The following is a 15,271-nucleotide window of genomic DNA, read 5'->3' on the forward strand; positions in this document are numbered from 1 at the left end:
CTGGGGTGAGGTGATATCTCATTGTGGTTTTGATTTGTATTTCCCTAATAGCTAGTGAAGTTGAGCATTTTTTTTCATATATCTGTTGGCTATTTGTATGACTTCTTGGGAGAAGTGTATTTTCAGGTCCTCTGCCCATTTTTTAATTGGATTTTTTGAGATGTATGAGTTATTTATATATTTTGGATATTAGCCCCTTATCAGAGGTTGTTGTTTGCAAACATCTCCCATATGGTTGGTTGCCTCTTTGTTTTGTTGATGGTTTCTTTTGCTTTGCAGAATAGTTTGATACAGTCCCATTCATATATTTTAGCTTTCATTACCATTGCATTTGAAGTCAAATTCATAAAATCCTCTTGGAAACCAAGGTCCGTAAGTTTAGTACCTATGTTTTCTTCTATGCAATTTATTGTTTCCAGTCTTATGTTTAAGTCTGATTCATTTTGAGTTAATTTTGGCATATGGTGACAGACAGCAGTCTAGTTACATTCTTTTGCACGTGGCTTTCCAATTTTCCCAACACCATTTATTGAAGAAGGTTTCTTTTCTCCATTGTATATTTTTGGCTCCTTTGTTGAAAAATTTCTGCCCATACATGTAGGTTTATTTCTGGGTTTTCAATTCTGTTCCATTGGTCTGTGTGTCTGTTTTTCTGCCAATACCATGCTGTTTTGATTATTGTCGCTTTGTGGTACAAATTGAAGTCAGGGAGTGTGACACCTCCAGCCTCGTTCTTTTTTCTTGGGATTGCTTTGGCTATTCAGGGTCTTTTGTGATTCCATACAAATCTGATGACTTTTTGTGGTTCTATTTCTTTAAAAAAGGCCATTGGGATTTTGATGGGGATTGCACTAAATCTGTATATTGCTTGGGGTAATATGACCATTTTAATTATGTCTATTCTTCCAATCCATGAACATAGAAGATTTTTCCATTTCTTTATGTCTTCAGTTTCTTTTAATAATGTCTTATAGTTTTCAGTGTATAGGTTCTTCATATGCTTTGTTAAGTTTATTTCTAGGTGCTTTATTCTTTTCATTGAAATTGCAAAAGGAATTGTTTTTTTCATTTATTTTTCTGAAGTTTCATTGTTAATATATAGGAATGCAATGGATTTTTGTACATTGATTTTGTATCCAGCAAATTTGCTATATTCATTTATTGTTTCTAATAGCTTTTTTGGTGGAGTCTTTAGGGTTTTCTACATAAAGGATTTTGTTGTCTTCAAAAAGTGACAATTTAAATTCTTCCTTCCCAGTTTGGGTGACTTTTATTTCTTTCTCTGCCTGATTGCTCTGGCTAGGACTTCCAATAAGTAGTATGTTAAATAACAATGGTGACAGGGGACATTCCTGGTTTTAGAAGGAAAACTTTTAGTTTTTCAGCAATAAGTATGATATTAGCTGAAGTTTTGTCACATATGGCCTTTATTATGTTGAGGTACTTTTCTTCTGTACCTATTTTATTAAGTGTTTTAATCATAAATGAATGTTATATCTTGTCAAATGCTTTTTCTGCATCTATTGATATAATCATATGATTTTTATCTCTAAATTTGTTCATGTGGTATATCACATTGATTGATTTGCATATCTTGAGCCATCCTTGTGACCCTGGAATGTACCCCACTTGATTGTGAGGTATAATCTTTCTAATGTATTGTTGTATTCGATTTGATAGTATTTTGTTTAGGATTTTTGCATCTGTATTAATCACAGATATTGGTCAGCAGTCTTCTTTTTTTGTATTATCCTTAGCAGATTTTGGTATCAGGGTAATGTTGGCTTCATGAAATGAGTTAGGATGTATTGCCTTTTCTTCAATCTTTTGGAAGAGTTTGAGGAGGACAGGTATTAAATCATCTTTGAATGTTTGGTAGAATTCACTAGTGAAGCCATCTGGTCCTGGACTTTTGTTTTTGAGGAGATTTTGTACGATTGTTTCAATTTTTTTACTGTTGTTCTGTCTCTGGTTTTGGTATTAGGTAATGCTGGCCTCATAAAATGAGTTTGTAAGTGTTCCCTATTCTTAGATTTTTAAAAAGAGTTAAACAAGAATTGGTATTAATTCTTCTTTGAATGTTTGGTAGAATTCACTTGTGAACTCATTTGGCCCTGAGATTTTCTTTGTTCAGAGGATTTTGATTACCAATTCTATCTCCTTGTTATTGGTCTATTCAGGATTTCTGTTTCTTCTTGACTCAGCTTTGGTAGGTTGTATGTTTCTAAGAATTTATCCATTTATTCTGGGTTATCCAATTTGTTGGTGTATAATTGTTCGTAATAGTTCCTTATGATCATTTTTATTTCTGAGGCATCTATTGTAATGCCTCCTTTTTAAATTTCTGATTTTATTTATTTGGGTCTTCTCTCTTTTTTCTTAATCTAACTAAGAGTTTGGTGACTGTTTATATTTTTTAAAAATCAACTCTTCGTTTTGTTTATTTTTCCTCTTTTCTGGTCTTTATTTGATTTATTTGTGCTGTAATTTTTATTATTTCCTTCCTTCTGCTAATTTTGTGCATAGTTTGTTGTTCTTCTAGTTCCTTGAGGTAGAAAGTTTGGTTGTTTATTGGAAATGATTCTTTTTGTTAATCTATGTGTTCATCACTATAAACTTTCCTCTTAGTACTGCTTTTGCTGTATCCCATAACTTGGTATATTGTGATCTTGAAGGACTTTTAAAACTGTCTTTTCTTTTATATATATATATATATATATATATATATATATATATATATATATATATATATATTTATTAGTTTCAGGTGCACAAGACAAAGCAATACTTAGACGTTTATCATTTATATCCTGCACACTGTGTGATCCCCCCTTCCCCCATCCACTATCCCTCTGACATCACACAGAGCCATTACATTTCCACTGTCTCTATTCCTAATGCTGTACTCCACTTCCTGTAACCATATATATATATATATATATATATATATATATATATATATATATATAAAATTATAGTTGGCATTCATTATTGTTCAGCTTCAGGTGTACAGTGCAGAGATCAGGCATCTACATCACCCCTGAGGTGGTCTCCCAAATGGGACACGTGTCCATCGGACACCCTACAACATCTTTACATTATTGATTACGTTCCCCAAATTAATTTTCAAAACCCCGTGGCCATCTTGTGGTTACCGACTATTTTCTAAACCCCTCACCTTCCCCCTTATCCCCACCCCCCCGCCCATCTAGCAACCCTCAGTTTTTCCTCTATTAAAACTATCTTTTGATTTCTTCTTAACCAATGGTTGTCTGAGAGTGTGTTATTTAATTTCCACATATTCATGAATTTTCTTGTTTTCTTGCTATTATTGATTTCTAGTCTCATCCCATTGTGGTTGGAAAAGATACTTGGAATGATTTCAATCTTTTTAAATTTGCTAAGGTTTGGTTTGTGTTCTAACATGTAATCCATCTTCGAGAATGTTTCATGTGTACTTGAGAAGAATGTGAATTCTTTTGCTGTTGGGCGAAAAGTTCTGTATATGTCTATTAGATCTATTTGATGTAAAGTACAGTTTAAGTCAGCTGTTTATTATTTTCTGTCTAAATGTTCTATACATTATTTTCAGTGGGCTGTTGAAGTCCTCTATTATTATTCTGTTGCTATTAATTTCTGTCTTCAGGTCTGTCAATATTTGCTTTATGTATTTAGGTGCTCTAATGTTGGGTATGCATATATTTACAATTGTTATATCTTCCTGTTGAATTGACCCTTTTGTTATTATGTAATGACTTTTCTCTAGAGACATTTTTGATTTGAATTGTATTTTGTCTGATATAAATGTCGTTTGCGTACCATTTGCATGGAATATTTTTTTCATCCCCTCACTTTTCAGCCTACATGTGTCTTTCAATCTAAATCAAGTTTCTTGTAAACAGTATATTACTGCATCTTGTTTTTTGATTCATTTAGCCACTCTGTGCCTTTTGATTGGGGAGCTGAATCTATTTACATTTAAAGTAATTATTGATAGATGAGAACTTATTATTGCTATTTTGTTTTCTATTTGCTATGCATGTTGGGAAGCAGGTGTGTGTGTGTGTGTGTGTGTGTGTGTGTGTGTGTGTGAACTTCCTGTACTTTCTGTTTCATTTTGTTGTGAACCTAAAACTGCTCTAAAATGTAAAGTCTATTTAAAAGTAAAAAGAAACAAGTGAGGGTGTTATAGGTTTTTTTTTTTTTAAATCTTAAACAATGTTAAATAGGTTTCTGTTTTGCTGCTGGACTTTTCAATGCCATTATTATTCTAATGTGTATTGTAAATATCCAAAAGGGGGAACTCAGTGGTTACAGGTAGCTTAATGATTGCTGTTTGGGAAAATATTGCTCTATTTTAGTGACTTGTAAAAGACAGATCATTTTGTCAATCATCAATAACATCTCTCGCTTGGTTGAGCTATTGTGTTTCAGTTTGGATTCCCCCAGAAACACATCTAATGAGTAAGTGTGAGTGGTGGAGAATTTTATTTGAGAGGTAATGTCAAAAATAAAAATCTACTGGGAACAAAGGGAAGTGAGACAGGGAAAAGAAAATAGACAATACAGAGTGTGTTAATGTTGGTAATTGGGGATCAGGTTTGCGGAGGACCTCTAAGAGAGGGATCCTATTTGAGAGGTGAGGAACCTGAGAAACTTACCAACCAACTCCCATGCCTCTGTGTCTGAGAGTAGTGTGTAGAGAACAGTTAGTTCCAAGGGGATATGTGTTGGGTGCCAACAGTATCAGCTACATAATGTAAACAGTACTGCAAAATGTCATTCATCTCACATTTACACTGTTTGTTTCCTGTCTTTGTTCCTTTGTTCTCATATAATGCTTCTTGAAATCCTAACCAACTTTCACATTCTGTATCAAATACTAATTCTGCCAGAAATTCTTCTTTAATATTCCCAACTACAAATGATACCACTCATTCTGTTTACCATCATAGCATTTGTTTTAAATCCTTACTCCAATAACTTTTCTCTTTTCTTGTATAACTTCCTGCTATTGCGTTATAGTTATTCATAATTAAATTCCACCTCTTAATAAGACACTTTACCCAAGAAGTGTCTGTCTTATTCATCTTTCTATACTTGCAGCATTTAGCACAGGGGCTTATGTAGGACAAGGGCCCAATCGATGTTTGTTGAATGACTGAAGGTCTTCAAATTCTAAAACAGAAACAGCATTAGCATAGAATGATTTAATGCCTGAAGAATACAGTTGTTATTTCTACAAGTAAAAGGATGGCTTCAATCACTTATTTTTGGAACAGTCATTCTCTTTTGTTGGATGAGGTTTGTATCTGGATGGCCAAACATTTAAATAAATGCCAGAGGGGCTGGAAAATTTTATCATTCCATCTGGACTGCAGGACACGTGCATGGGTGGGTCTGCTCTGACGGCATGCTTAGAAGTAGTTAAGTATGTCCTTGGCAATTTTCTGACTTTATTCAGACAGATGTTTTTTTCTAACTAGTATTGGCCTTTGTTTAGATAAATATAAAAGCCAGGATATTTCCACTTTGTTTTTAAATAGAAAAAACTGTTTCTTCTCCATTCATAATGCATGTTTATAGTCATTTTTATATATTAAATGCTATTAATCAAGAGAAGTAATCTGAGTTAAGCTATTGCCCCAAATAAGTAAAAAATGGGGGTATAATAGGAAATGGCTTCCCCTCTTCTATTTTTGTACTGTTCTACTTAATAGTTGGCAGCTGGAATATGAATAGAAATGCTTAAGTTGGAATGCTTTATGGGGTTTTAAACTGTTGTTAATTAGTCGTGAAATAATTTTAATTACTTAAAAATTCCATTATGACAGTGTTTCAAATATGTGTCACATATTGGCAAACTATTACATACCATCATTTAAAAATCATTTTCATACACTTATATTGATGGGAAGGAAAAAAGGTGAATATATTTAAAATACTTATAGAGAAGAGATTTGACAGGGTTAAAAAGAACTGTTTACCTTAAATTGGGCTATAAAAATTCTGAAGCCTTTGGACTTTTATCAACAGTTCAAAGCAATTACTTTTAAAAATTGGAAATAGTAGTGCGAAAGAAAGAGGAAGAACTATTGAGTCTAAGCCCCTCTTCCAAACTCTTCTTTTTATTGTTTTCATTCTTTTTTTCTTTTTCTTTTTTTTGCTATTTGCACTTTTGTTCTTAGCCCAGAAGAAGAAGGTGACCATCATTACTATCAAAATTAGCCTTTTAATAATTCTGGGAAGATATGCTGAGGAAAGATAATGTTATATATAATGCACTGGGGAGTAAAGAGAGATTAATTCCTTCGCTCATTCAATCTTTCAAATATTCGTTGAATGAATACATGAAAGATTAGGAAGACAAAATTCTCAATTTCAGGGTATTTATAATTTAGTAGGAGATAGAAAAACATTCAGTTCAATGACTGTTATAAAATATAGACTATGTAAGTATCCAACAATAAGTTAGAAAAAAATTTTAAAAATATAAAAGAGGGAGAATCATTTTAAGTTTGGAGGATGGTACGTTTGGTGGAGTCTGGGAAGACGTCCTTAAAGAGGTAGCATTTGAGTCTTAACCTGAAGAATCGGTAGAATCTTAATTGGCAGGAAGGAGAATATTCACAAGAGATACATTACCTTTTCCCCCTTCCTCTAACTGTAGCTTTCCCTGTTACAGATAAAGTATGTTGGGGAGATAAGACTCTATTCCAAGTTCCAGGGGTGGCCTTCGTTGACTTAAGCAAATCAGCATCTTCTGTTCCCTAATCTGAGGTAGAGAAAGGGCCAGGACAGTCAATGGGTCAGAAACACAGGTGAGGTCTGTGCATCGGATACTTAGATTGGAGAAGGATCAAGAGCCAGAAGTTGAAGTGATTGCGCAGTAGAGCTGTTACAGTGTTTGGGACTTGGATTGAATAGCAAATGTCCAGGATCCATTACTTAGGGCAGGGAAGTAAATTCAATTTGAAATGGTATCAGATTTCAGTAACAGGAAAATTATTCCCATGCCATATCCAGAATCCAGTGCCTTATAACACACTGGCTCTGGTCCACCTGACCATTCAGCCTGGTTTTAACATGGCATCTTCCCCCCCCCCCCACCACAGCGATTAATTCTTAAATTGTATCTTCATAAATTTCTCTTTTGTCACCTCAGATCTGTCACTTCTCTCTGTCCTCACTGTTGCTGTCCCTGTTTTCCCTTCATCACTTCTCATTCATATGATTGCAATCCCCTCCTAATTGATCTCCCTGGCCTCTTCCTATTCCAGAATGACCTTTCCAAAATAAGAATCTGATCATGATATTTCCAAGCCTTGTCTTTCATCACTCCTTAATCTCCATCTATGCCCCATTCATACTGAACATATGGATGGCTTCCTAAATATAACAGTGGCCTCTACCTTTGTGCATGATGGTTCTTTGCCTATAAATACTGTGTCTCTTTCCTTCTGCCACAGTTTAAATCCCAGGCCTTCCCTAGAACACGAATATTTGGGATCCCATCTCCCCAGTTCTGAATCAACAGAGACTCCAAGGGGGTTGATGCATTAGTCTCCAGCTGTAACTATGGGGGTGAACACCGAGCAGCAGAGTGTCAGCTAGCTTCAGTGAGGTGTTTTAGGAAATGTAGTGCAAGACTGAGCTCTCTATTCTGGCTCCTGCTCCAACTCTTGTAAAGCTAACAGTGAATGGGGGCAGGACGTTTTAGAGCAGGTTGGTCATTAACTAAGGTCAAGACAGCCAGAAGTCAGTGTTTAGAGGGGAATTGACTGTAGAACAATCAAGGGCTTTGAAGCAAGAATGGGAGGGCAAAGAGTTGCAGGCTTTGGACTCTAAAGCCTCTTCTATCCTCTGGCTTTGTATTTCCCATCTTGTTTGAACTACCTCCACCTCCCAAAGTTGGCTAATGTAATATTATCTTGATGCTTAAGGGGACTGTTTTGCATTATTTTTGAATCTCCTTATGAAATTTAATAAATAGTTCTGGTTTTGAAAATGTTTACATTTTGAAAAACTTTGCCGGCAACATTCACTTACAAATTAATTTTGTTCTATAGGTAGATAGGGCTAACTAATTAATTCATAAGAATGAGCTTTTAGAATGATTCATCTCTTGCCTCAAGTTGTGTGGAATTTTAAGTAAGTACCATATAAATTAGTTTTGTCTTTGTGGCGTTTTCCATAGCTAATGTTTTACAACTGTTCAAAAACTTAATCAGTCATTGTAGGCCAGCAGTTTTAAAGCTGCATTACAAAGAAACTTGCATGATCTGGATTTGTCATCTCCACTAATCTTAATGTTGTTGCTGTTAACATTTATTAATAAATATTAAATAAACTCATTAATTAAACAACTGTTTATTGAGCATTTAGTATAAAGAACACATTATGTTAGGCACTGGCAAGGATACAAGGATGTAAAAGACTCACTGAAAGTCTCAGAAAGAGAATCTAGTAGGGAATATAAGATACATAGAAAAAAAAGTAAAAACAGAAAGAAAGATGTAATACATGTCATTAAAGAGGTATAAAGTACAGTAGTTATTCCACTGGAGTAACTGCAGAGGAATTATTTGAGTATATATAAGGAACAGAGGTGAGGAGGGAGGAAAGGAATGTCTAGGCAGAAATAATTCCATGAGAAAAAGTTCAATGATAAGAAAATATAAGACTTGCTCAGGGGAGTAATGAGGGAGTATTTGGTATTTGGGAAACGTTGACTGAGGCAGAATATCCAAGGCTTTTAAAACATACTAGTGTGAATGCTTTGTTTGCCAATATTTCTTAAAATGAGATCTACAGACTTATTTTACAAGATCTGTGTCTTTTATTTTAGATTTTTACAACAAAGGATTATTTCTCATTCACATTACATTTACATTATGGGTCAACTGTGGCTCTGCTTCATTCTAGGACCCAAGCTCTTGTTATAGCATCTATCTGGAACATGTCCGATTGGCAAAGCATAAGAAAAGAAGAATGTGGAAAGCCATGCCATGTCACTTAAAGCTTTTGTTCAGAAGTGATGCATTTCATTGGCCAAATGAGGGCTATGAAAACTGAATAAAGTTTTACGTTTTCATTTAGATGATAATCTAAAAAAATGCAAAGGTTTTGGATGACCTGAACATTTGCCTTTAAACTGAGAATAGTCATAAGATTTCAGAATTTGTGTTGGCTTCAGTGATTAGTTAGCATAAAACATGTAGTACCACTGGGTTGCTTTATTAGCATTCTCTAGGCAATCAGATGCAGTTGGAGAAAGTAAATGATCCTGATGTCTTTGCCCCAGTTGAAGCCAAATGACATCACCAATGTACAATGAAGATGTCCCAGGGTTTGAATAGAGAAGTGGGAGGATTTAGTTATCACAGGTGTATCGAAATATAGGTATGACATAAACAATGGCAACAACAGCAAACAAACAAATCTGTGCCATATCATTCAGTGTCACACTTATGTTTAAGATGACAATTTGGTTTAAATCAAATATTATCTGTCCCATTAAATAAATATTGTTAATTGGACTTTAATTAGCTTGGTGGTTTTTTTTATTGGGGTGACAATTGTTAGTAAAATTACATAGATTTCAGGTGTACAATTCTGTATTACATCATCTATAAATCCCATTGTGTGTTCACCACCCAGAGTCAGTTCTCCTTCCATCACCATATATTTGATCCCCCTTACCCTCATCTCCCACCCCCCACCCCCCTTACCCTCTGGTAACCACTAAACTATTATCTGTGTCTATGAGTTTCTGTTTCTCATTTGTTTGTCTTGCTCTTTTGTTGTTTTCGGTTTATATACCACATATCAGTGAAATCACATGGTTCTCTGCTTTTTCTGTCTGACTTATTTCGCTCAGCATTACACTCTCAAGATCCATCCATGTTGTCACAAATGTTCCTATATCATGTTTCTTACCGCCGAATAGTATTCCATTGTGTATATATACCACAACTTCTTTATCCATTCATCTATTGAAGGACATTTTGGTTGTTTCCATGTCTTGGCCACCGTAAACAAAGCTGCAATGAACATTGGAGTACACATGTCTTTATGTATAAAAGTTTTCAGATTTTTTGGGTAGATACCCAGGAGAGGGATTGCTGGGTCATATGGTAATTCTATTTGTAATTTTTTGAGGAACCTCCACACTGCCTTCCATAGCAGCTGCACCAATCTGCATTCCCACCAACAGTGTATGAGGGTTCCTTTTTCTCCACAGCCTCTCCAAGACTTGTTACTATTTGTCTTGTTGATGATAGCCATTCTGGGGTAAGGTGATATCTCATTGTGGTTTTCATTTGCATTTCTCTGATGATTAGTGATGTTGAGCATTTTCTCATATGTCTATTTATTTATAGCTTCTTATCACGGTTTGTCATGGACTGAAGCCCAACATTAGGGCTTCTTGTTGAAGCCCTAATCCCCAATATGATAGTATTTTGAGATGGGGTCTTTAAGGAAATAATGAAGGTAAAAGGAGGTCATAAGAGTGAGGCCACAATCTGATAAGGCTGTCATCTCATAAAGAAGAGGAAGAAATACTATCTCTCTCCCCGTCTCTATTCTCCTTCCCTCCCCACCTCCCTCCTTTCTTCTCTCTTCATACATGAGGAGGAAAGCAGCTCTCTACAGGAAGAGAGGCTTCACCAGAAACCAATCCTGATGGCAGCATGATCTTAGACTTCTAGTCTCCAAAACTGTGAGTAAATGAATTTCTGTTGTTTGAGCCATCCAGTCTGTGGTATTTTGTTATGGCATCATGAGCTGACAAATACAAAGTATACTTTACATACAATAGTGTTCACTCATTTTAGGTGCACAACCTGATAAATTTTGGTAATTGCATTCATTAATGTAACATTCACCACAACCAAGATATAGAACAGTTCTACCATCCTAAAAAGTTTCCTAATGTCCTTTTGCAATTGATCCCCTCCTATCTCCAGGCAACCACTAATCTGTTTCCTGTCAACTTTTCTAGAGTTTCACATAAATGGAGTCATACAGTATTTAATCTTTTGTGTTTGACTTCTTTCACTGAGCATACTGTTTCTGAGATTCACCCATGTTATTTTGTCTATTAATATGAAACATGATTTATACCCACTATAGTTGTAAAATAATGCAGTCTGACAATACTGAGTGCTGGGGAAGATTAGATGGAAGCTCATATATTGTTGGTGAATTATAAGTTGCTGCAACCATTCTTGAAAAAATTTAGCATTTATATTGTAAAATTAAACATTTACTTATCCCATGAGCTGACAATTCTTTTTATGTAAATACGCTAAATAAAATCTTTCATATGTGCTCCAAGGTATAAACACACATGAAAAAATCCTTTAAACCTCCAAATGTTTATTCACAGAAGGATGGATTAAAGTGTGTTATACTCGTATGTATATAAAATTAAATATTATACAGCAGTGAAAAATATTGAACTATATCTCTAAGCAAGCACATGGATTATTCTTGGAAGCATAATCTTAAGTGAAAAAATCAACTTCCAAGAGTTTATGTGCAGGTAAACACAGCTTTTTAGTACTGAAAAATGAGGAAACTCAGTAACATAGTGTTTAAGTGTATATACATATAATTGATAAAACTATAAAAAAGGAATAGAATGATGAACACAAAATTTAGGATAGTAAATACTTCTGGTAGGGAGATAGGAGGATTGGTTAGGGAAGAATACATAAGTAGATGCAAATTTTTTACAACATTATAGTACTTAACTAGTGATCTTATTAATTTTTCTTATATTCCTATGCCTTATAATTTATTTAACATTTTATTTAATCTTTCCATGTATAAAAATATATGTAAAAATATAAAAGGAAACAAAATATTTAAAATTAACCATTTACAAATTGGAACTCGTTTTTTTCTCCAAATGAGTCATTTGATTTGACAGTAATTTTCTTTTCTTTTTTTTAAATTTATTGGGGTGACAATTGTTAGTAAAATTACATAATTTTCATATAGATTCCTTGAGTAACCTACCTTTTCTTCAAGTTTTTTATTCATAATAATTCTGTCATATTCATTTGTTTCTGGAAAAAATCCAAAAGGAAACCTTCGATCATTTTTGCTCAGCAGTTTCTCCCAAAAAATTGTTAGTTATATGAAACTACCAAAAGATTTACAACAGTCCCCAACAAAGCATTTTTCACCCAAATAAATTCTTTTAGATTATGTCATCCCAATATAATAGTTCATTAAAAATATATAGCTTCATTTTATTTCCATCAGTCTGTCATGTGCTGTGAGGTATTGGTTCAAGTTGCTTGGGAAGATTAAAAATCTGATAAAGGAACTCTGAATTGAAAGATGACCCATACAGACCAAATGAAGGTGGCCTGTGAAGAAAAACCCTGTATATCCTTCTTTCCCTTTCAGATATATCTGTCCCTTTCTCTCCAATTTGGATATTTTTGGGAAGTGATTTTCCAAGATGTACCTTCTCTTATGAAAATCTACTGAGATGTTTCTGGGTTTTTCACTTTGACACCCAAGCTGCTAATCTCTGCTGAAGAAAGTCGTACAATGTTTGGGGCAGAGTCAAGATAACAATGGCCTCTAACTTCAGCTGGCCTGTACTGCCCATGCCAATTCATCTACCCCAGCTCTTCCCCTCTACTTTCAATAGATGAAATAAACCTACAACTCCACGGAGAAAGTAGATACAATGCTAGGCATGGAGTCCTTCAATTTTACACCCCATTTCTATAAAATTAGGACTTTCCAGTTAAAATTAGGACTTTACCTTACTTTAGCTCTCTGTAGCATTTAATTCTACTGACTGTGCTGAACAGGAAATTTAGATAAGTGCAGTGAGAAAGTGTAAGTTTATAGGGAGGGTGTAGACTGGTTGAACTAAAGAGCTGAGTTTTGCTGTGTGAAAATGTGCACTGAGATCTTCTGGGCTTTCAAAAGAAACTGGAAGAACAGATGTTAACTAGCTACAGAAACCCAGAAACATCTATCCCCTGCCACTTCCTCTATGCTGGAAACTTCACTTCTTCCATGCTGAATTCTGGTATCTTAAGAAATCTGTTGTTGCTTTAGCCACAGCTAGACTACAGTGTCTCCCTTTCTTCACCTGCTGTTCTCTTGGCTGTAATGGTAGAAGCAGTTGTCTAAGTTGAAGACCAGATGCATTTTCTTATAGAAATAATGACGGTGCTCAGTTACAGTTGAAATAGGACCCTTAGTGCATCGCAACCATTCAGATAGATACATTATCAGTTAAATAGTTCTGCTTTTGTTTGGGAATCTAAACAACCTTTTATGAAATTGCTTCTAAGGAAAAATGCACTCTGAGTTCCACATAATTGACATAACCAAACACACCCAGTGCCTGTGCTGGGAACTGCCTGTTCTAGAAGCTAAGAATTTACTTGTTTTAAAAAAGTGGCCTTTCCCATTTTTTTTTTCCTTAGGTCAGCCATACTTTTTTGAATCTTATGTCATGTAGTTTACTATATTAGTTAAAATAATTTTCTCTGAAATTATAGCAGAACATCTATCCATTCACCCATCCATATGTCCATCTACTTCTTTGAATATGCTCACTTTTAATGTGCTATTTTTTTATTATTATTTTATTTTATTAAATTTATTGGGGTGACAATTGTTAGTAAAATTACATAGATTTCAGGTGTACTATTGATATAGCAGTTATAAAACATTTCTACTTTTGAACTGTCCTTCTTTTACTTGTTAAGGAGTTTCTGTATGCATTGATTGTATATAGTTTTAATGTATGAAAGCTGAATGGAAAGTTTCATTGGCCCATAAGCTTCTCTACTGGATGATAAAGTCCTCCAGGGCAGGACTAAATCTAGTCAACTTTCTACCCCATTTGCTTATCATAGGATCTGGGTGATACTAGGTGCTGAAGAATTCATTCTTGTACTGAACTGCAACACTAATTCTGATCCATTTTGAAATATTTTAGAATGGCACTTGGGAATGAAGAACTTACCTCATTATGGCTGCCTTTCTTGGCTACTGAGGTTAATCAGGTTAAAATCTAGATTATGTGATTAATGTTTCCAGGAATAAAGAAATTATTTTACATCTTTGTGGTAGAAAGACTGGCTTGCTCATCAAACCGATTTTCTCTTCTTGGACTCACAGCTAGAGTACATTTCCTAAGATCCTCTCTGGTGAGAAGTTTTTTAAGTTCTAGGCAATAAAAGGTGAATGTGCAAATTCCAGGGCTGGCCCATAAACACTTCCCATGTATAATTCCCCTGCTTGTTTCCTATTTGTTGGATGAGTGTGGACAACTCTGAGATCCCAGGAGGAGGAGGAGACCCAAAATGGAAGTAGCCTGCGTTCTTGAGTAACCATGTGTAAGGCAACTCAATTAGGAATGCACATTTTGGACTTCATATAATCAGTAAACTTCTGTTGTATTCACATACTGAGATTATGGGATTTGTCTCTTCAGCAGCTAGCATCACCCTAACTAAAAATTCCTCCTTAAATATATTTGAGAACTGTTTTGTCCTTTGTATTTGTAGATGGTTGTATTCTGACAGCAATTCTCTGACACCAACTGGGTGTTCTACAGTTCAGTTCAATTCTGACACTACATGGAGTTGGCCCAGATCCTGCAAGTTATGGGGCTCAGTCCCACAAAGCTTCTCTTACTTCAGATACTAGCCACAAGTCGTGGATGTTCTCAAGCCACACATACTTCTGCCTGGCCGGCTACACATTTGGGGGTTCCTACGATGACTCTTTCCTTCAGGTTTAATAATTCACTAGAATGACTCACAGAACTCACTGAAAGTGATATATTTATGATTACAGTTCTGTTAGAGAGGATACAACTCAGGAACAACCAAATGGAAGAGAAGGATAGGCAAGGTGTGGGGACCAGGTTGCATAGAGATTCTATGCCCTCTCCTTGTGGAATAAAGACACTCACCTTCCAAGAACATCAATTTATTCACCAAGCTCTACTCAGCCTCAGGTTTGATGGATTAAATCATTAGTCATATGAGGGAACCCAATCTCTGGTCCCCCTTCCCTCCCTAAAGGTGGGGTGTGGTGGGGATAAAAGTTCCAACCCTTGAATCATATACTTGGTCTTTCTGGTTACCAGTCCCATCCTGAAGCTATCTAGGGGACTTACCATGGGTTATTTCATTAGCATAAACTCAGGTCTGAATAAAAGGGGCTCCTTAATAAAACATAAGACACTCCTATAAGAAAATTCCAAAGATTTTTGAAG

This window comes from Rhinolophus sinicus, chromosome X, assembly GCF_036562045.2.
Source record: "Rhinolophus sinicus isolate RSC01 chromosome X, ASM3656204v1, whole genome shotgun sequence".
In the NCBI taxonomy this organism is placed as follows: domain Eukaryota; kingdom Metazoa; phylum Chordata; class Mammalia; order Chiroptera; family Rhinolophidae; genus Rhinolophus; species Rhinolophus sinicus.